At 47.0% G+C, this 22,910-nt stretch overlaps 1 long non-coding RNA gene across 2 annotated transcripts in view; it reads left to right on the top strand.

The window, feature by feature from the left end:
• The first annotated feature begins 313 nt into the window (after positions 1-313).
• LOC139077114 (uncharacterized) overlaps positions 314-22,910 on the top strand; it is a 40,246-nt gene continuing 17,649 nt past the window's right edge. The window contains exons 1-3 of one of the 2 annotated variants that reach the window (XR_011529409.1): positions 314-395; positions 1,431-1,491; positions 21,319-21,555. This is a non-coding gene — a long non-coding RNA (uncharacterized lncRNA). Of the gene's footprint in view, positions 396-1,430; positions 1,492-7,224; positions 7,406-21,318; positions 21,556-22,910 lie in introns of those variants that run through there. The other variant, XR_011529410.1, reaches the window with a different exon arrangement.

The raw sequence follows: 22,910 nt of genomic DNA, 5'->3' as shown, positions 1-22,910 counted from the left end.
TCCAAATTGTGACCTCCTCCTAAGACAGCCACATAAATGAAGGTAATTCTGAAGAGTGGGACTGTCAAAAAAAATTGGGCAAGCCTGAAAATCCAGTTTGGGTTGGAAATGACGGTTTCATCCCACAGACCAGGTCCTGACCTTCTCTTGTGTTTGATACCCACGTCCAATATCCGATGGCCATCGTATTGTTTAGGGGCCGAGAAGGACGGGAAGACTTGGGCTAAGCAAATTCTTGTTGGGTCAGATGATTTTGAAATCCTGGAAAGGCTTGTCAGAATGAAAGTGTTACGAGGTCCTTCCGCAGGTCTTCTCTAGGGAAGAGGAAGAGGAACAGATGGTAGCATGCCTCCAGGCTCGTGAAAAGGGGAGAGCCGAGAGTCCCAGGGAATCAGGTAAGAAACAGCTCTGACATGTTCTTCAAGGTAGTTCATCACATTTACTGTGTCCCTGCTAATGTGCCAGGTACTCGGATAGAGATCCTCAGTAAGGTGACCATATATTTTATGATCCAGACCAGACACTTCAAGGTGAAAGATTATACCAAGACCACGAGCGTAAACTGGGAAGGCAAACTGGGATATTTGGTTGCCTTAGGCTTCAGGGATGAGACCAACAGCAAAGAGGCCCTTATCCATAGAGATATCTCCGCTCCATCAGAGGATATAATACGCACAAAGATGGCATAATCCAAAGCTGGCTGGTTATACTGAGACATTATCAAGAAATCCCAAGGAAGAGTTGAAGGAGAAAGATATCATATCTAGAGAGGGGAGTTGGCGCTTGAGCTGAGTTTTGAGGGACACAAAGAATTTGAATGTGTGGCAATGGGATTTTTTTTTAAATCCAGGTGATTTTTAAAAAAAAAAAAAAAGGCTCAGCCAAAAAAAGCCTGCCACCCAGTGGCAGGCGAGCATGGGGTCTCTGTGGGGCAGGGTGAGGAGGCAGGAGAGATCTGATGTGGCTGCAGTGGAAGACATGGTGAGAGCAGGGAGGCATGCGGCAGGAAGGGTGCTGATGGGACTTGCTTCTAATCCTGCAGACAGCACCAGGGATGAGCTGTCTTCCTTTCATCAGTGGGTTGCACAGATCAGCTTTCCTGTCTTGGACTTCGGTTAAGACTACCCAGATGTCCAGACTCACATGGCATAGGCTGCTGCCGGTCTCACCAGGCTGGCTGTCCTCTCTGTGACAAGTAAGGGAGTCTCATTATTTGAGGATCTACACGACCTCTTCTGGCTTCAGTACCAAGCACTTTCCCTCTCCATCCGGCCGCTGGAGAAGGGGGTTTGGACATTAGCAGGAAGTGTCTGTTTAGCAATCCAGCAGGGCCAGACAGCTTGAGGGAGGTGGATTTTAGGGGCTATCCCCTTGTGAATATTCAAACCTTCAAGCTTCATGGTGAGACCACTTAGATTCTTATTTTCCAGGAATACACACAAATCCAGCGGAAGTTTGGACCTTGGGGCTTTCAGAGGCGTGGAGGTCAAGGTAACCAGTGAGAATCTCTCCGACACTGAGCAAACATTTGCCGTTTCTAAGACTTTCACACTTGGGCCTCACGATTTTGTGAGATAGATCAGGAAGGTGTTATTACTGCAAACAATTGACATATAAGGGAATTAAGGAGCAGACAAATGGGTGACTCATCCAAGGTCACACAGCAAGTGACAGAGCTCAAGTCTCCTGGAGCCAGGCCATGTACGCATGCACCAACCCCACAGCCTGCTCTCCAAAAGGAAACGAGAGAGGAAGAGGAGGGGAGGGGGGAAGAGGAGGCAGAGGAGAGGAGGAGAACGGGAGAGGAATGGCAAAACCCTTCACTCTACTTGTGGGGTCTAGGATGGACCTAGAACCTTCTCCCTTAATCCCTTCTCTCCCCGCTCCCCCGTTTCCACCGGACCCCAGAGAATGGGCCCGAGGCCGTGCGGTAGGGAAGGGCTGCCGGGTAACGTCTCTGCAGCGGCGCGAGCGCGGCCCCGCGCGGTTGCTGGGCCTTTCAAAGGCCACTTGTGCCCTGGGACGCGGCGCAGGGGCGGCAGAGGACCCGGGCCAGGAGGAGGGGCCCGGCCTGCCTTTGGTGCCTAGAAATCAAAGCAGCCAACCTTGGGCTTTTTCTTCCCTTCACACTGAGGCACTTTTATTGGCGAGATGAAGGGAGGCAGAGCGGGCCTACAGTCCTCGCTTTGCTTTTGGAGGTTAATGACCCAGTTAGCAGCTCTTGGCTGCGTTTCCGACATTTTGCAGACATCAAGCCCCGCGTCTCTGCCAAGTACATTCTGTTCCCTGGAGCTCATCCAATGCATCTCAGATTACTATGTAATGCGACAAAGCGGGAGAGGCGGCGGGGAGCGGGCGGGGCGAGCGGGCGGGAGGGGAGAGGGCGGGACGCGGGAGCGGCGGGGCGGGGCCAGGGGGATGCCACTCTAAATATAGCTGCCCTCCTGCAATCGCATCCGCCACGGTGCTTATTTACTGCGCGAGAGCGATCTCAAAGTAAGGTTCCGGAGGGCCCTGGCGTCCAGGCAGTAACTGAAGGCATCTTGCGGCAGAGAGCCAAGTCCCTGACCGGGGTTCGGAGGTGGGGGTGGGGACCGCCCGAGAGTCTGGGTGGGGAGGGTTAGGGAGGGGAAGGAGAAGGGGGAGGAGCTAAGGGGTTAGGCCCCGCCTCCAGGCCCTTCCCCGGCAGAGCCGGCTGCCGCCGCAGTCTGCGCGCTAATTATAGACGTGAATGGAAAGCGGCAGCTTTTGAATGATCTTGTTGCTCGCTCTGCCTTTGGAGGCTGAGGCGCAGGTGCTGCCCTGCTAGATACAAAGTGATTCATTTAAAACCCCCTGGCTCGCACGCACAGTCACCGAAGTACACGAATCCTCTCGCTCTCTCCTATCACCTCCCCGAGGTGGATTCCAGAATTGGTTTAAGAGGCCTGGGCCTGGGGACCTGGGGCAGAGAGACTGGAGGGCTTTTCCTATCCCTCTCAAGCCCTCCTTAGAACTCTCCTCGCGGATGAGAACTCCAGGCCTTTCAAGCTCTTGGAAAGCAGTATCTTGTTTTACAGATGGAGAAACAGGCTGGGAGAGAAGCTAGGGCGTGCCTCAGGGCACATGGTGAGTCCACTCAAAGCTGGGTGAGACTGGTCTCCTGACAGCCTCTCCCTTTGCTTTACCAGGTTGGAACCTGAAGCAGGTTTCCCTTCAGTAACATTAATTTACAGGCATGGATCCTGCCCATATGAGCATCCCCGTCTTTCCCTGGTTCAGCTCCTCCCCATCCTCCCCCCTCCCCCCCCACCTCCCACCCCCACCCCACTCCCACACAGATTCTTACTAATGCCACCTGATTTCCATTAGGCCTGGAAACTGGGTAACCTGAAAACTATGCCCCTTTTCCTGTCAGTTATGTGTGAGTCAACCTGATGTGCCCTCCATCCACTTAATCCTGTTAAGAGGAACCACAGAGGAGGCAAAACCTAGACTTTTCTTCCTCCTTAGCATCTCACATGCACCTAGCACTCAAAGTTAGCCAAGTGGTCTCATGAACATCATGACCTAATCCAGGCTTCACAAGCACAGTAAAAAGTCATATGCCCATTTTACGAAGCCCCTGTAGAAATGGAGTCTTGGAAGGGGGAAGTGGCTTGCTCACAATCATCTGCTGGTGAGTGGTCAAGTTGGGAGCCAAACCCAAGACTCCACCCCCATCCTGGGCTGTGGCCAGTACTCATGCTGGGGCCTGCAAGGGGGAGCAGGGATCCACCTAGTCAAAGAGAGGGCTGCTCTAAGTGACCTAGATATTTCCAACCCGGCCACTGGCCTCCTCTCCCCTGGGCCTTGAACCACCACTCCCACGCCCCCACTTCCATCCTAGTCCACGGTATGAAACTGGGCAGGAACAGCTGCTGTCTTCGCTAGGGCCAGAAGTCTCCAAGCCCACTCACTGCTGCTGACTCTATATAACAAGGCCAATCCCACTCACCTCCTGTGCCTGTCTGCATCCCCTCATCTTTGCTGACCACTCAGAACGTCACTCTTTCCACTGTCTCCCCTGGCTATTCCTGTCCCCTCAATATCTCTGACAGGGCAATTGGATAAAAGCGTCAAGTCCCAGGGAATAGCTATGAAGGATATTCTAATTGATTTTTATTTGCCTCCTGGAAGGAAGGACTATATACTTAGTCTTTGTAAGTCCCCATCCTGCCCAGCATACACAGGGTTCAGCCCCACACACGGAGCATGACAGACACACAGAAATGTTAAAGAATCATGAAACTTTCACGTGGCTGAGGAAATTTGTATATATCTAGGCTGGCAATTGTCACATCTCTCTAAGAACACAGATGAGTGATTCAGAAGACGGGCTTTGCATGTACAAGACCAAGCTGTGACCTGATCAGTTGTACAACATTAGCAAGTTGCTTACTCTCTTTGGGTCTCGGTTTTCTCATCTGTAAAATGGGTATAAGTATACCTCATAGAGGCAGTACTGAGCAGTGCTGGCGGTGCTTGCCCGGAAAGGAGGGGAATGCTCATAGGTGAATGGGTAAGTCTATAATCATGACCTAATTTGAAATCCAAATTTAGCTATGGGACTTAGGTAAGTTTTTTGACCTCCGCATGCTTCAATTTCCTCATGTATAAAATGAAGATAATAAGAATACCTACCTTATAGTGTTGTGGGAATGAAATGAGTTAATAGACGTAAAGGGCTGAAAATAATGCCTGGCACAGTAAGTGCTCAGTATGGATGACTATTGTTTTTATTGGAATTGGATAAGGATTGAATGATGTAATGTGTAGAGTTCCTAGCATAAGGCCTAGCAGAGAGTCAGCACTCGGCAAGTTATTATTATTACCTATCAAATGGGATTATGATAGTTCCTCTCACGCAGAGTTGTTCTGAGGATTAATTTAAATAATACACATGAACACTCTTTGTAAAACTATATAGGACTGTTAGCATGTTTTATTATTAACATTATCATTGGGGCAAAGATTCAACAAACATTGTTGTGTGTTAACTGTGCCTCCTATTTGAGATTCAGAGGTAAATAATATCCATGCCTTCAAGGTGGGAATAAGTAGGTAAAGCCTAGAATGAATGTACAAATAACTGTATATCAACTGGCAGAGGGTCATGAGCACTCTGATTAGCACAATAAACCAAATACCATGAGGCATCAAGGAAGGGCAAGGAGATACTCCGAGGTGGAGAGACGAGTTCAGGAATGGCTGCAAGCAAGGATAAAGAAGCATGAACAGAGCCTGGAAGAATGAGCAGGATTTGAAAAAGTGGAGATAGAAGTGAGCGAAAGACATTCCTGGTAAAAGAATCAGCAAGAGCAAGGGCCCCAAAGCAGGACTGGAAAAGGAGTGTTTGAAGAAGTGCAAGCACACCAGCATTCAGAGAACATGGCCCAGCAGAGAACAGCCCAGAAGGTGAACTAGGAGGCCAGGCCATGGAGTCCCAGGGAGCCAGGGCAAGCCCAGGAGGGCCCTGTGGTCCTCACTGATGATATGGAGGGCAGATGTGCTGGGGATAGTCTCTGGATGATGATTCATGGTCAAACTGCAGAACTTCACGTAGAGGAAGTGGAGACAGAGTGGACGAATGTTTCTCCAGGGCCAGAGCTGAAGCGACAGAAACTGGGGTGTTTTCCTAGCTCCTTCACAACACCTCTCACACTTCATAATTGCATATTTACTTTTGTGTTTCATTCTTTACGTTGACATGTATGCTCCGTAAGAGGTGGGAAGGGAGTCTTTCCTTCCTCCCTTATCCCTAGGGCCTGCCACAGTGACTGGAACATAGTGGGAGCTCCATGAAGACTCACTGAGCAAGTGGATGTTTCCTTGATCCCAAGACCAAGAGGACCACCAAAGTGGTCTAGATGTGGTCACCGGAGTCTCCAGGGAGGTTTCTCCTACCTTTAACTTCGGCAAACAGCTGGCCCCAAGTCACAGAGAAGAATTTAAAATTCACTGAACAGGAGTGCAGGACTTGTTTCCTTATCCCTCAAATAGATCTATTTTTAGAAAATAAAATCGGGGAAAAAGGAAGAAGAAGAAACCTGGATCAGAAATAAAATTCCTCCGGTAATTGTCCATCTCTTATTTAGTTACGTTACTTAGCCATCTTCTCTTTTCAGTCCTCTCCTTCTAAAGAAAGGAAAAAGAAAAGAAAAGAAGGAAGGAAGGGAAGAAAAGAAGTTAGCCAAGAAAGCTGTGAGTCTGGGCAACTGGTTGTATTGTCTTCTATAACCCTCTATGGTGTGGATGCCTTCCCAGCTCAAGTTGGGAAGCAGAGAAGAAATCCGACTGGTTTCAATGTTAAGGATTTGGGACAAGCGGCTAGCTGATAGAAGCTTTCCTGCTCTCCTATCCTAGCCTTCTTCAAAATAGCAATGCCATTGTCTTTCTTCATCTCTCTTGGGAAGGCAATTTGGTGCTATGTTTCTGGATCAGAGGCGCAGAATGCCAGAGGTGGAACAAACAGAACATAGAGGTTATCCAGTGCAACCCCTTTATGTTATAAATGAGAAAACCAAGGAAAAAGAGAGAGGAAATGAGTGCCACAAGGTCACCCAGCTCATCTGTGATGGAGAACAGGACCCAGGACTTCTAATTTCAAGTTTAGTGCTCTTTCCAAACTCCGTGACACATCTTTAATGGAGGAACATTCGTATTATAACATACAACATTCACATTTCCCTGAAAAGAGGGCAGCTTTGAGAGAAGCAGACCTGGGTGTGAATGCCAGTTCCACTGTAGACTAGTGTGTCTCCTTAGGCAAGAAGCCAGATCTTTTACAATAGCGGAGGCCATCGTTGCTGAGCATGTATTTTGAGCCAAGATTAGAAAAGTTAAGAAATTAGTCCAAAGCAGTGTAAGTTAGTTTGAGCCCAAGAGTTTGAACCCAAGCCTGTCTTACTCTAAATCACATAATTTTTCCTTGCAGCATGCTGCTTCTCTATGCCTCAGCTCTTTCATCTATAAAATATGGGATTATTTTAAAGAATAAATGAGATGTAAAGTGTCTGGCACAGTACTTGACATATAGTAGGTGCTCTGTAAACAGCAGCTATTATTATTTTGAACAACACATTTTGAATATTGTTACATCTTAGGTCTTACCGTTTTGATTATATTATCTCAGCTGTTATCAATCATCATTACCATACTCATCAGCCTCCACCCTCCCAGGCTCAGGTTTCCCCTGATGTGTCCTTTCAAGGGGTTGGCTTCCAAACATGGAAGATCTAAGAGAACAAGTAAGGCATGACGGCAACTGAACCTGCCTACTGGTGCTGGAATGCTGAACAGACAGGTCAGGTCTGACAACAGCAGCCACATCCACTCACAGACCAGACGAGCATCAGGCAACAGTGTATCCAGGTACAGGAACCTGGTGGGTTGTCCTCACTAGGGACCAGAGTACAGTGATTTGGGGTGGACAATGCCTAAGGCAGGCAGACCTCAGCTTCAGAAAGGCCAAATCATGGAAGCAAGGTCCAAACTATGCTTTCTGGCAAAGACTTTAGCTAGGAGGAAATAAAGCTGGATAGGAAGATCACCAGAAAAAGAACATAAAAACCATGATTAAAGCAAAATCCAGTTGGAAGGAATAGAGATTCAAATGGACCAAGGGCTTCTGAACATGACGGATGAGTCTTTTTTTCTCTTCTAATTATAAAAACTAATTGTCTTGGCCATAAATTGTTTGTGGACACATTCACTTAGAGTGAAAGTACCAAAACATTCATGAGAATGATACCCACCAAATTCAGAATAGTGTCTTCCTCTGTAGAGAGTGAGAGGGGAAGAAGGAGGGAGGAAGAGGAAATGGAATAGAGGGTGAGGATTTTATGTGTGTTACGTTTAATTTCTTTTAAGAAAAGAGATCTGAAGTGAATATGGCAAAATGTTAGCATCTGTTAATTCTGATGATGAGTACATGACATCTGTTATATCTTTCCTGTATGGTTACATATTTAATAGTTTAAAATATAAAGTAATAAATATATTTGAAATCTAATAAATTGTATTATATTAATATGTGGTCATTTTAGAAAATCTGTGGATTTTATCAATAATAACATAGGAAAATAATGAGTTTTAAATGCTACGATGTTGGCTAGCTGATGTGATATTTCTCAGGAATAACAATGGGTCTTACTCCAGTGAGAACTCTTATAAGATCTTTGTGGTAAGTTTGCATGCTGACGGTCCATGTATGTGTGTTAGGAGGAAGATTTCAAGATTCTTCAAGTCATACCATCTGGCCAACCATTCCAGAAATGCTTAACTATTGCCCTCTAACCTGGCTGCCCAGAAAGTCTCATTTTAAGATAAGAGCCAGGATCTTACACTCTCATATGGGAAGCAAACCTTAAAACACTTCTGAACAATCAAAGCTAATTTACAAATTTCACAAAGTAAAATTCATGGATAGAAACCCAGCAAGGATATGGAAGAACAGAACAATACCATCAACCGCTGAATCTAATTGACATTTATAGAACACTCTGCTCAACAAGAGCAGAATGCACATGCTTTTCAAGTGCACATGGAACATTCACCAAGGTAGACGATATCTTGGGTCATAAACCTTATGGATGTCTCCCATGAAACAAAGACCTTCAGACCCTCACTCAGAAACGAGTCTTATTTTACATAAAATTGATGGACCATCTGGAGTCTCTGACCACAGCATGACAGAAGAGAAAGCAGAATTGCTACATGATAGGCAATGCTCATCAGTAATAGCTGGCTGCCAAGCCATTTGGGAGGAGACAAAAGAGCTATAAAACATGGACACAAGGCCCAGAGCACAGCAGTCTGGGGCCATCTAGTTCAGGGGCAAAGTGTACCAAGCTCAGAACTGCCTGAGGCACTCCTGCACTAGTACCCTCGGTGGTTTAGTAGAAAGAGTATGGGAGACAGCTGAAGAGGGTTTGGTCCTGGCTGTGTCACTAACCCACAAGAGGCTGTGAGCCAGTCCCTCTCACTTCTTCTTTCTCGGAACTAACTTCCTCTTGGGCAAAATGGAGTCACCAGAATCTAGTGACTAGATCTCCAAGATGATTTCCACTTCTACCTGTCTGTGACTATTTTTGTGTTCATTCTAATTGCCCTGGGTCTTCAAGGAAATGATGAATAATTCTCAGTAATTTTTGTATTCAAAAAGCAGGGGACAGTGTGAGAACTCAGAGGGCATATCTGCTTACGTGGACTGGCTCATCTGTGCCCCCCCTCACACACCAATCCTGGATATGCTCAGAAGTATCTCAAAGGGTTCCACAAGGACATATTTACAAACAGCTTCCAAAAAGCAGCAAAATGGCAAAACAAGCCTTGCAAGAGAAATTCTGTATACCAGACAATTTATTCTGAACAATGGACCACATGAGGGTGTATAAATAACTAATTACGCTGGACAACATGAACAGCTTTTTTGGATGATTGCAAAATTGGGGAGGAAGGAAATGTGATGGGTATTTATATATTTGGGCTTCAGTCAAAGATTTCATATTCACTCTTAAGCAATTTGACTTACAAAATTAGCTCAGACTAGAACACGGTCAAAGGACTGGAAACTGGCAGAAAGTCTCCTACCAGAGGGAGACCGTTTGTGCCCAAGCATCCAAGGAAATGGGATGGAGGGTTGGATGCATGTTCCGGCAATCTCTGAGAGGTGCCTTGGTCTCCACAATGACCTGGAAGAGTAGAGACTATCTGGGGCATTTGTATTAAGGGTTTCAATGGAAAGTCAAGTTCATCTTGTTATCATGCAAGCACATATTCCTGAGCCCTCAAATCCACATTTTTCCTGAGTCTCTGCTGTGTGATTAGTACTATGCCAAGTCCTGGAGATACAGAGACTGGATCTCTCTAAGAGGCATGAGGGTACCTCACTCACCACTGTATATCTGGTGCCTACTTCTGCCTCTGGTACCTACACACTTGGTGTGCAGAAATACTTGTTGGACCAATGAATTGTTGAGTGAAATGAGTAACACACTATCCTCACCCAAACAGAATCCTGGGACTGGTGGTTGACATAAAACTGTACAGTTCTCTCTAATACAGAGCAGTGATCACCAAGGTGCCCAGGGCTCCGTGAGTGCAGAGGAGATAGAGCGGTCAATTCTGATCTTAGGGATTGGCGAGACCCTTCCCATTCTGCTGCAGGGGCCTCACACACCCATTTCCCCATTGCTACTCTGCCTAAATCCTATTTATCTTCCTAACATCACTTCCAGAAGAGCCTTCCCTGGCTTCATAGAGGTAAATCAATACCTCCTCCCCCTCCCCCTTGTATCATTCTGCCTCATGGCACCATGTTATTTTTCTTCAAAACACATAGCACAACTCACTATTAATATTTTTTATATGTTTATTTGTGTAAAGTCTACTGCAATAAACTAAGAGCAACAGCCTGTGTCTTGTTCATGGCTACATCACCAACCCCTAGCACAGAGCCTGATGCCCAAGGGTGTAGAGTTTTAAGCTGTTCGTGGAATACATGAATAAATTTTTACAAAAGAAGTAGGATTTGAGAAGGACCCTGAGAAAGATTCTGACCAAGAGAGATATATGAGAAGAGAATTCCAGGAGGATGGAACAGCATAACCAGAAGCAAAGACACGGAAAAGTGCAGATAGGAGTGGCTGAAATGGTCACGAGGAGCAGACCAGTGTTCACCACAAATGATATGCTAAAGGATAGCAGTGGGGACCATCAGTGGTTTTTGAGGAAGAGAAGTAAAATTACCAGAGCTCAGACTTAGAGAAGTGGCTCAAGAAGATCTATAAAGGGCTGATTGGTAGAAAGAGAAACTGGAGAGAAAGAACTATTAGGAGCCTGCTAAAGTGATCCGTGGAAAAGTGATGGGGGTCTGACGAGGGCAGCTCTAGTAGGAATGAAAAGATCAAAGACATGGCTGCAGAAGGATTGAATGGAATTATATGTGAGGAGAAGGGAGAAGGAGAATTCAGCAATGACCCTTGAGTTTCTACCTGGGAGAGTGAGTGAAGGGAGTGGCGATGTGAGCAGAGATTGCAGACACAGCAAAAGGAGGAGGAGTTGAGAATGAAGTGAGAGAGCCTAACATGGATGTCTGGTGTTTGAGGTGTTGAAGAGCCAGCAGTTGGGACTTCCCAGGCAAAAAGAAGGAAATCAGGACTAAGATGTGGATTTAGGCAACATTGGCCCAGAGTGGGTACTGGAGTTGGTGAGCGTTAGATGAGAACACCCCTTTGATTTTTCCTGCACAGCAGCTCAGCCTGAGCCTCAGACAATTACCCTAGAAGAGGGGTTGCAGACTCCTCTAGGCTGCTGGAACCTTGTTTCTGCTGGATTCTGGGCAACAGAGGCACACTTTACATGTCATTCCATTGTTGACACAAATGTAGGCATGGCTCTTGGATCCTGGAAAATTACCTTTCTCCCTTGAAGACCTCCTGACTATCTCTCCTGCTATGTCCTTCCAACCATTGCACATAGCATGAGCTCACCCTACCTTAACTCTCTCCCATCCCACACTCCAAGTGGCCAAAGCTAAATTCCCCCTGGTCAAGTTGAGCCCTGTGTCCTCATCAAGAATATGATGGACTTCAGAGAAAAGAAAACCCACACAGAGCTAGAAAAAAATTTCCCAATAGTAAAAGCTTTAGCTTTGACTGATAGAAAGATTACACACCTAATTGTTTCCAAACCTAAGTAATGAGGAAACCCACCAAGTGTCAGACTGGTATGAAGGAATTTCCCAAGGTGAGGGGTACCACAAAGTGAGTTGGTCATGACAATGGATAGACCATTGTTTCTCACCAGTCCTCCGGGGTCAGGTGTGGAGACGAATGAGGAGAGATTAATGCAGACATGCTCAGCTCTCAAGGAGTTTTTCCTTGAAAGAGAAAAACAAAGGCAGGATGAGAACTCAACAAGCTGCTTCCTTCAGGAGACCTGCTGTAGCAGAAGTAGCCCCTCACAGATCTGCCAAGAATGAAGCTTTTAAATTACTACTGATGAAGACACAGGGTCAGAAGTTCCTAGAATTACTTCCTACCTGAGTCAAAGAAGCACAGGGGCGAGAGGGGATTGCTGTCAGAAATGAGTGATTTTGAGCCCTGGCCCACACTCTGACCCCCTGGAGAACTTGACTACCTCTGGAAGTGAAGGGACATCCTGCCTAGTGGTGACAATCAGTACAAGTCATCTGTTCTTTCAATGCCCCAAAATGTTTAGCTTTAGCCTTTCTATGGGAACAAGTACATTACTGCAAGGCAAACCTGGCCCTAGGACAGGACCACAGACCCCTCCTCCACCTCTCTAAAGGACGCCTATAATTTTCACCTCAATTTCAAAATTATTTATTTAGCCTATGATGTTGATATTCTTTTCCTTATGATGGGAGGCAGCAGATCTGGGTGGGAAAAGCCCAAGTTCGAAACCCTACTCTGCTATTTACAGGCCTCTTGGTTCCCCTGGGCCTCAGTTTCATCAAGTGTCAAAACAAGGGGCCAATCCCTGCCTGAGCATTCTCAGGTTGTTATGAAGAATAGGTAATATGTGTACATGGGAAAGGGTTTCGTGCTCTTTAACTCTCCACACATCAGAGATTGTAATCATGCACTGACTAAACTTGTCAGGTGGATTTTCCTCTACCTCAGTTGCTGCTCCATTTTCCCTGAGGGTCATGAGGTATGGTTAGAGGCTGTCACTTGTCTTCTTGGGCTGCGTTTTCTCTCTCTGTCTACAATGAAAGTGACATGTCTATGGCTACTCAGCACCTCCAGTCTGTGAGAGCTGCTTGCACTGCTTATGTTAGAGCAAGCAAGACAGGAAAAGAAAGCAGACTTCTTCCTACCATTAATAATCCATAACAAAGCATAGCCGAGCTGTTCCGAGAAAACTGGATCAAACAATCTTACTTGGAACATTCTCAAAATAAGGGAGTTCATTCTGACAGATGGGAACTTGAGGCCAGATAGTCCTGGGTTCCGGTCTCAGTGGGCCAATTCCTGGCTGGGTGACCCCAACAAGATCACCTAAATTCACACAATTTCCTTATCAATATAATGTGGCCCAATAACAACAATATATGAAAAGAGTTGTCAATATTAGATTAAATGAGGTAATGATTATGAAAGTGTCTGTCACATGGTAAGTCCCCAGACATATGGGTTTCCTTCCTTCCTCACAGAGGAAAGAAGTAATGGTAATAATAGTAATAAGAGCTAATGTTTATATAGCACTGATGATGTAGAAGGCACTGTTCTAGGAGCTCTGCTTATATTGACTCATTTAGTCTTCACAGCAACTGTTTTCATCCTCATGCCATAGGTGGAAGAGCTGAAGCTCAGGGAGAGGAAGTCCTTCCCTGAGGTCGTGTAGCTCACAGGGGCAAAGCAGAGCTTAAGCAGGCAGTCCCACACTCAAAGCACACCATTTACCCACCATGCTATAGTGCTTCCTGGGATTATGGGTATTAACCCACAAGGGTCCTTTCAGCTTTATTCTGAGATTTGATTCATAGGCTTTTTTCCTCTTATTGATATGGAATGGCTTTCTAGAAAATATATATTCTATCTAGTTTTTTTTCCATGTCACAAATGTGCCTTCCTGTCATTTGTAATGATTCAGCTTCTGACAAGCTTCTTAAGGGAAGGTTATTTTTTTCCCCACCTAAACTACCTTTGCAGAGTTCACAGACATCACGCAGGTATTTATGGTTTGAGGAAGAGCGTCATATATGGAAACTGAAGAATGTTTGTTAAGGTTAGAATTAACCGTGATTGATTTGATTTCACTGATGAGGTAATTGAGGAAATGAACAGGTAGTTGGGTCTTTCCAGAAGAAGGTCAGGTGCAGTTTCTGGGAGGCGCCAGTCAGATCTGTTCCAGAAGCCTTTGCTTGCCTTGCCTTTCGCAAAACCACCCCACTATGGAGCAGGAAAGGAAAGCACTGTGTCTGCATTTGCTGATGGCTGATTCACTTTTCACATGAAAGCTGCACTCTGATCTGATGTACTCTGACACCTCCAAAGATGCTGTTGTCTACAGAATAAAACCAAACCTCAGCTGGGCCTCAAGGGTCCTCCACCCTTGTCTAGCTTCAGATCACTTCTGCAAGGCTCAATTCCACCAGCTTCAGACTCTGTTCTTCCCCAATCATTCTCTGAGCCCTCCCTCCCCTGGGCTTTTGCTCAGGGAGGGGTCCCTCCCCCTTTCACTCTGCCAATGTTCTAGTAAGTTTTCAAAGCTCTTTAAACTGCACCTTCCCCACATGTATGTCCCAGATACCCCCAATTCAGAATTAATCTTTTCTTGCTTGAGTTTTCCCCTACATAGACTTGTACTTCTATTTTAGAATCGATCACTGATCATCTTGTGTTATATTTTGTGTGTATTTCTGCTCCATCCACAGAGTGAGCCCCTAATTGGCAGAGTGAAGGTCACAGTCATCCCTGAACACGCCCACAGTCCTTCATCAATACAATTCCTGGTGAAAGGATGCTTTCAATAAATTTAGGTTCAGTGCTTGAATTCAGCTTCTCACACAGCAGAGTGGAATCACTTTGCAACTATGCATTGAGTTGAGAGCCCACTCCCAAAGGCTAAACCAGCCAATGAACTTTTCCCACAGTGACTGTAATACATCACAGGCCATCAAGCTGAGGGAAAACTCAGCTTTAAGCATCTGTAGATTGACTTAACTAAAGGAGTCATTCTACCAGAAAGCATGGTCATGATTTCTCTTATTATCCAGAGTATGAATAAAAATCATTATAATGATAAATTAGTGGCAGGAGTCATTGATTTTCAGAAAGGAAAATTACTGATGCACAATAAAATTGAATTTATAGACTCTCATTCAGGCATTCTTTGACATACTCTGTAATAATAAGAATTCACTTTATAGTACTTACAATTGGTATGTCAACATATGATTTCATCCTCATATCAACACAGAGAAGCTGGACTCATTGCCAAGTTACAGATAAGAAAACCAAGTTCCAGGCAGGCAAAGAGACAAACAATTATTTCATGCTGTAGTTGGATCTTAAACTCAGGACACCTGACTAGATCCTGAGTTCTCTTCTCCCAGGCATTATGCTGTAGACTGAATGTTTGTATTGCTCCAAAATTCATATGTTGAAACCTAATCCACAATGTGATGGTATTTGGAGGTGTAACTTTGGGAAGTGATTAGGTTATGAGGATGGAGCCCTCGTGAATGGCATTAGTGCCCCTATGAAAGAGACCCCAGAGAGCTCCCTCACCCCTTCTGCCATGGGAGGACACAGAGACAAGACAGCTCTCTGTGAAACAGGAAGTGGGCCCTTGCCAGACAGTGACTCTGCTAGTGCCTTGTTCTTGGCCTTCCCAGCCTCTGGAACTTTGAGAAGTAAATGTTTGTTGTTTAAGCTACCTAGTCTATGGTATGTTTGTTGTAGTAGCTTGAACGGACTAAGACACATTACCAAGGGTCTACGGAACCTCCTGAGGGTAAGGTTTCCAGGTGAGCAGCTTCCTCTCCAGGCATCAGGGGTCCTTGTTGGAGGCTTGTGTGTATGTTTGTGCCACCCCAGCCACACTTGGTGGAGCACACTTTAGGTGTCTCAGTGCAGTGGAACTGCTCACTCCAGGGTGTCAATGGTTCTATGATGACATATCAGAGACTTCCTTTCAATGCTTTCATCTAAGTCTGCTGCCTTCAGGAAAAAACCCATGTCTTAACTCTCTATATGGTGCCTTCTCCCTGTAAGCTTCACCCTGCCCAATAAACCGCCTTACTCGTTCAAATACCTTCTTTCAAAATGAAATTGGTGACATAACTGTACTCAGAGGAGGGGTTGTTCTAAGAGAGCTAAATCTTCATCTATTTTAGTGAAACATTAATTCACAATATAAGCTCCCTGGTTGCCTAGAACAGAGCTTGACACACAGAAGATGCTCAATACCTTTTTATTGTTGAATAAAGTAAATAAAACATGAAATAATAATATTAATAAGCATATTATTTAGAGCTGTGGAGGTAATCACAAGAAAAACTAGAGCAAGGATGGATAGAAGTCATTGCCTCTGAGTAAGATGACTCATGGTGGGAAGGGCCTGAGTCAGGAGACTCTTCATGCCTCCTGGAGTATTTGAGTTGGAGGAGGAGTCAGCCTAATCCAAACTGCAGCCTTTTCTTGGCCTTTCTGCCTGCAAACTACCCTGCCCACCTGAAAACTGAAAACCGGGCCCTGGGGAGCACAAAGGCCCATGTCTGCACCTGTTTTAACCATGAGGCTGTATTACTTTACTAAAACTTCAAACATTTAATATCTTTTACAAATCAGTCCATTCAGACTCTTCGTGACTTCTGGTTTCTGGGTTGTATAAACAAAGGACCCAAAGCCTCTAGCAAGAGACCTTCCTTCCATTCTCCTTCCTGCAGTCAACTGGAAGAAATAAACACCAACAGGGGGTACATAGCCCTTCCATACACTCAAGACTGTTCCTTTCAGAATGCTTTGCCAAGCCCTCTCCCTATCAGTTCTCTCATGAGCCTGTGCCCAGAGTACACCGGAGCCCCAGATCACCCTCTCTCCATCTGCTGCTGCCCATGCTGAGTCTCAGGCAGCCCCACCGTGCAGACAGTAGAGGGGGTGTCCCTCCGGGCTGGTCTAACAGAAAGAGCACAGGACATTTCCATGTGACCGCTGATTAGCCTGACACTGAGGCTGAGTGAGGACAGCGTACCATACTGGATGTGACACAACTTAAGCAAAAGCTCAAAATAAATGTTTAAGCCTGAAATTAAAGAAGAGAGACAGAGAGCAGTGGGTGGAAGGAAGGAAATGTGTGCTCTGGGCCCGCCTCTGCCACCAAGCTGCTGTGGGTCCCTGACCAAGTCACTTCTCTGGACCACAGGCTGCTCTCCCACAAGAAGAGGATAAAATCCTGCCTTGTCAGCATCATCGGGTGGTTGTGACAATGGGAGGAGATCCCTGGTGTTCAAAAGTTTTGGGAGCTAAAAGACTCTGTATATTTTGAAAGATTTTTGTGATCATACATTGGGCTGGCAAGAGAAGGAGAAACTGTTTTTTTTTCCCCTGGTCTGGAACTTTGAGTCACAAAGCAGCTAACTCAGCACTCTGAGGCAGACCTAGGGGAGGAATTCTGGCCTCTTGCCTGCTGTCCTAGTTGTTAAAATCCAGCACATCGCTCTAGAATAGAAGGCATCATCTAGATGTAAGCTTTCAAAGCAAACACAGAGGGACCCACATGCTGGTCTCTAGGCCCTCCCCACAGGACCCCGGAGGACAGTCATGCTGATTCTCTGCAACCTGTCCTTTCTCCCCAGGCTTAACCTTTCAGAGGCAGATTCAGAAAACAGGCATTGAGGGACCACTGTTTCTGGGGAAATTTCATGCATTTCGCTGAATCCCAACAATCCTGTGAGGCAGGTGCTACGTTGCTCCCATTTTCAAGATGGGCACTGAGGAGGGAAAGATGAAGTGAGTTACTTGAGCCTGCACAGATTTGAAGGCCCAGATATACTCAGTCTGAGCTCCTGGCCTTTGTGGTGACCAGATGTGGGGCCAGGTAACCAGCTGGTGGGGTGTCAGAACCTGAGCTCTAGGCTAGGCTGGGCCAGAGGTGGGTGGACACACCCCCCTCCCCCCCATAAAGCACTTACTCTCCAGGGAGGTTCTAGAGGTTTCAAGCAGGGGTGTCTCTAAGCTGGCAATAATAGTGCTGCCAGCCTGGAGGGAGATGTGGAGAAGCTTTGCCTTCTTAGGTCTGTTCCTGGCTTCTCCACTCTAGGAGGCCCTTGACAGGGACTGTCATAGACATGACAAATCGCCGGGGGCTCCCTATGGCAGGGGACCCTCTCCAGGTGGCATGCCCACCTCAATCTCACTCAGGTTGAGTGGGCACAGCTTGCATAGATTTCCAGTCAGCCATGGCCTCATCTAAGAGCATCCTGATTCCATGTAGGCATCTGGGGACACCTACAGAAGGTTCCAGAGGGGTTTCTTGGTCCCTGGTCAAGACAGGACCCAGGATGTTATCCTGAAGGTGGGGCACTGTTTTATTCTCTAAGAATCTTGGGAGGCCTTGTGATCTTTGGTGTGTGTGTGTGAGGAAGATCGGCTCTGAGCTAACATTTGTTGCCAATCTTCCTCTTTTTGCTTGAGGAAGATCATTGCTGAGCCAACATCTGTGCCAATCTTCCTCTATTTTATGTGGGATGCTGCCACAGTGTGGCTTGATGAACAACGCCAGGTCCATGCCTGGGATATGAACCTGTGAACCCATGGCTGCCAAAACAGAGTGTGCAAATTTAACCACTATGACATCGGGCCGGCCCCAAGAGGCCCTGTGATCTTTGTCTCAGAGTTTGTTCTCTCTACCTCAGCCCTTGATGATACAGGTTCCAGTTCAAGATTAGGGGATACTGGCTCTAGGGTACCCTTAAACCAGGAATTTCACTGAATCTCTGGATCTGGAGGAAGCTCTGGAGCCAAGGCTGTTATCCCAGATGGAATACGCCTCTCTGCTGGTGGTGGGTATGGGTGCTCCCACAGGCCTAACAGGAAGCTGTGTTCCTCTCTTCAGGTAGCTCCACCTCTTACAGCTGTGCTTCAGAATAGTCCCTGGGCCCTCCAGCTCCCACTCTGGGCCACAGTTCTCACTTTGGGGCATAGGGAGAAATGTGGGCCTCAGCGAGCCTCTCTGACCATGGCCTGGGGCCTCCTGGTCTGGGCGTAGGGGAGTCAGGCTCCTTAGCTGCAGAAGCGTTAGGCCCATAGGCCAGCCTGATTCTGGTCCTGAGAGGCAGAAAAGCATGCAGACTTGGACTCATGGCCTGGGGCCAGGCACTGTTGGGAGGGGCTCCAGGAGGGCTGAGGGTATAAGGAGACCAGCTCAGGGCTTCTGTGGAGGAAGACAGGTGGAAGCTACTGCATAGGCCCCTTCGGCCTCTAGGCCTCCAGGGAAGATGCAAGTTGGCTTCTCTGGCCCGTGGCAATGGGCTAGTAGGGATCTATCCTGACACCTGCATTCTGAAAGAGCAGCTGGATGCAGCCAGGGCAGGCAGGGATCCTGACGGGCCTCCATAGGCAGGCCATGAAAGAGATCTCAGGGGCTGGAAATGGGCAGGAACTTAGCGTGGTGAAGGCCATGGGTTTGGGGCAGAAAAAGGGGAAGTCACAGAATTACAGGGCTCAGAGTCCAAGGTGTCTTGAAGGTTCTGGGCACCAACCTTAACTGCAGGTGGTTCAGGAAGAATTTGTGTATCTTCTTGCACCCACCAAAAGGGAAAGCATCTGATAATGCAGGGAATATGATTGGGCTTGGTTGGAGGGCTGCAGGAAGGATGAATTTTCTTCCTGCAGTCTCTGGAATAAGCCTGTGGGTCTCTCCTTCTGGACTTTCTGGGTCAAGTAGGAGAGGCGACTGCTGGGCAGGGTCTAGCCAAATACTTCTGGCACAAATCCAGGAGCTCACAGAGGGGAAGGACTAGGTTGTGAGAGTGTGGTTTAGAGTGGCTGTCCTGGCCAGATTGGGAGAGCCTGGAAGGTTCCAGTTCAGTCACTTCCTACCACCTTCACATCCACTCCCCTAAACCTGGGCTATGGAAAGGCCAGGTTTGTGGCCATAAGAAACTTGATGGGAGAACATAAGTCTAGGCAAAGAGAGAAGGCTTCCAGGCCAGGTGCTAAGTCGGGAAAGTCCTAGGAGGGTCCTGCGTGGCAAGCAGAGCAGGGAAGCGTGGTGAGGGACAAGCAGTGAACAGAGATACAGTAGTGATTAGGGCTGGGGGACCTAGGAGCAGGTACACCCTCCCACACCTGGGCCAGACTCTGGGGCAGGCTGGGTCCTATTAGGGTTGGGAACAGGAGAAGGAAGTCAAGGATGTTAGCAAGAAACTAAGATGCCATTCCAAGAGTGTATAAAGGCAGGGCCTCAGGCAGAGGAAGAGCAAGGTTGGACTCACGTTCTACATGCAGGCAGTGGATTCGCAGCCCAGGGCCAAAGGGGATGAGCAGCCAGACTAACCTGGCATTTATTTCCCAGAGCTCCTGATCCTGGGCTTCTGCAATTCTAACTGATTTTTTCCTTAATAAAGACAAGAACTTCCCACTGCAGAACCTAGGGCCAGGCTGAGCTTTTCCAAAGCCTACATGCAGTCAGGTACAGGTTCCCAGAAGGAGGCTAGAGAGCCAAGAGGGGCCCCCTAGAGCCCAACTCCATTCTGAAATCCTTGTTTGACTTTTAATGAATCCAATCACCTTCTCGGGCGCTAGGACCTCACGTGTGAAATGAGGGTGTTGGATCACAGCAGAAGTTTCCAAACTGCTGTGTGTGTAGCTCAGCCATCTGAGGAGGGACCTCCTGGGCCTCTGCGGGTGTCAAAGAAGAAGCAAGATCAGAAAGGGAGACCGGAAGCCCCACTACCCCCAATCGCCTAGAGCACTTCCATTTTTAATTTTAAAATATTGGGTTTCCATATAAGATTTCAGGTGGAAACCACAACAAGAAAGGGAATGAAAAGGAAAGGAAATGGGGAAAAAGAATAGAAAAAAAAAAAAAAGGAAAGATAAAAGAAAAAACAAAGAAAAATGCTGGGCTAGATGCTCTGTGGGCTGTTTCAGGTCCCTTTGTTCTCTGAGTCACCAGGATGCTCTCCTGCCCACATTTTCAAGAACCACTTCTGTTCCTTCCTGCTGTCCTCTCAGGGAAGAATCCATACATACGCCCAGAAAAAGCCACTGGTTAGATCTCATTTCCCAGCTCTGCAGAGTGCTGGCTCACAAAGGAGGAAACGGGGGGTTATGTGGGCTGGGAGGGAGGAGATCTGAGGCCCCGAGCTGTAAATCAAGCTCAGAGGTTTGGATTCCCCGCTGTGTGACCTTCAGATGCCCTTCTCCACTCCAGAAACCAGCGCACTAACACCCAGACTGAGGGAAGCGTGCCCAGCTCCCAGGCTGCCCGTGAAAGCTGGGCCCACTCTCAGGAGTTGTTTTGATTTTTCAGGAAAAACTGCTCAAAGCCAAACCTTCCCTCCCAAGAACAACACAGGCTGGGATTTTCGATGTGCTTGGGAGATGAAGGCTTTGCATGGCTCCATGCCATTGCCTGGCCAGTGAGACCACAGATAACATCCATACCTGAATCAGTATGCAAGGTTCATAATTGCTGTCACTTTTTACTCTAAACACTTCTCACTCTTGCCAAGTCTCTGGGCTTCCTCACATATTTTCAATCGTTTTGCTCTACCATTCCCCAAGCTAACTGTGTTGCTGCACATCTCTTAATACCCAGCCCACAGGTCCAGGAATTCTATACAAGCCTGGAGGTGTGGCAAATCCAGACTGAGTTGAGGATTTCCTTTATGTACATGCACACCATCCAGTGAGAGCAGTCTGCTGCTCTCTCACACAAGAGGAGAACGAGTTGAAACACTCTGCGAGTGCAGGACAGTGAAAAGAGCACTGGATGAGGAGTCAAGAGAGGAATGCCCTAGAGTCAGCACTGACTGACCCTCTCTGTTGAGCTCAGGTGAGTCACTTCTTCTTTCCAGGCTTGTTTCTTGGTCTGTGAAATGAGCGAGATCCTTCTCTCTCTCAACCGACATTTACCACATGCCTGCTCTCTGGTGAAGTGGTTCGCCTTGATCAAGGTCACAGCTCAAGGAATGGCACAAAAGGCACTCCAGACAAATTTAACGCTGGAGATCAGTAGGGTATTCCAAGGCAAAGTCAGTTTTCCCTCCATAAAGGAAATGGATTAGACACATTCTCATTCCCCTGAAAGCTCACAGTGTAGTGAAGGAGAGTGACATGTCCGAGGACAATCACCTAGCAGCGTGATTTTTATCACTTTCATAGCGGTTACCAGGCTTTTGTGAGATACAGAGGGGGTGGTCCTAGAGTGTGTCTCAGAGAGGTGACAGCTAAGTTGAATTTCAAAGGCTGATCACCAGACAAAGAAGGGAAGGGAGGCGAGGGAAGAACAGGCAAAGGAGAGAGTTTGGTGGGTTGAAGAATTTCAAGTAATTCCCCAATGCCATTATGGGGTGAGAAGGGAAGAGGAAGTAAAAGGTTAGGTAAATCTGACCTCCAGGGATCTGTGTACATCAGGCTGTGTGTATGCCAAGGTACGGGGTTCAGTTTTTAAAATTTTTTTCCTGAAGGCACTGGGGGAAAACTGCAATGCAGGGGAATAACATAATCACATTTAAATTTTAGAAATCTCTCTCTGACTGTCTTGTAGGGGGTGGTTGGAGAGAAAAAGAAATGGAAGGCAGGGATATCACTCAGGAAGCAAGAGCAAGAGGTGATGGTGTGGGCACAATGGCAGTGGAAAGAGGGAAGTGAAATCACAGCATCTAGTGAGGGCCAGGACTAGAAGAGCATTTTCCATTTCTAACTTTCTAGGACTCTACAGCTAAAGAAATCTCCCTGCACACATTTCACCTCCCATTTTTATCCACCCCTCCTCCCACCTCCCACACACTCCAAAGTCTGGCTGGCCCCTCCCACTCCCAGGCTTGGATAATAGGTGTGGCAGCCGGCCCAGGCGGTCCCGCCATCTTCTCCACCAGCATGTTCTGCTGCCTGAGCAGTTGGCCGCCGCCATGAGTGTTAATTGGAGAGACATCTGAAGTGACCAGACTGGTTACACCGCCACCATGATAGACACACTCCATCTGCTCTAACAAGGCACGTCTCAGTGCACACATGAGGCCAGCCCAATTCCCTGCACCCAAGATTTGTTAGAAGTGAGACTCAAAGAAGTTAGATTCTTAAGATTTTAAACTGAAACTCGCTCAGAGAACATCGAGTCGACGCACTTTGGTTTGACGGAGAGGAAAAGAAGGCCCAGACATGCCCAGGGTTACACTCAGAGCCCAT

The sequence above is a fragment of the Equus przewalskii genome, chromosome 18, assembly GCF_037783145.1.
Source record: "Equus przewalskii isolate Varuska chromosome 18, EquPr2, whole genome shotgun sequence".
Taxonomy (NCBI): domain Eukaryota; kingdom Metazoa; phylum Chordata; class Mammalia; order Perissodactyla; family Equidae; genus Equus; species Equus przewalskii.
Note: the sequence above shows the minus strand (reverse complement) of the source record. Positions and strands in the feature narration are given on the sequence as shown.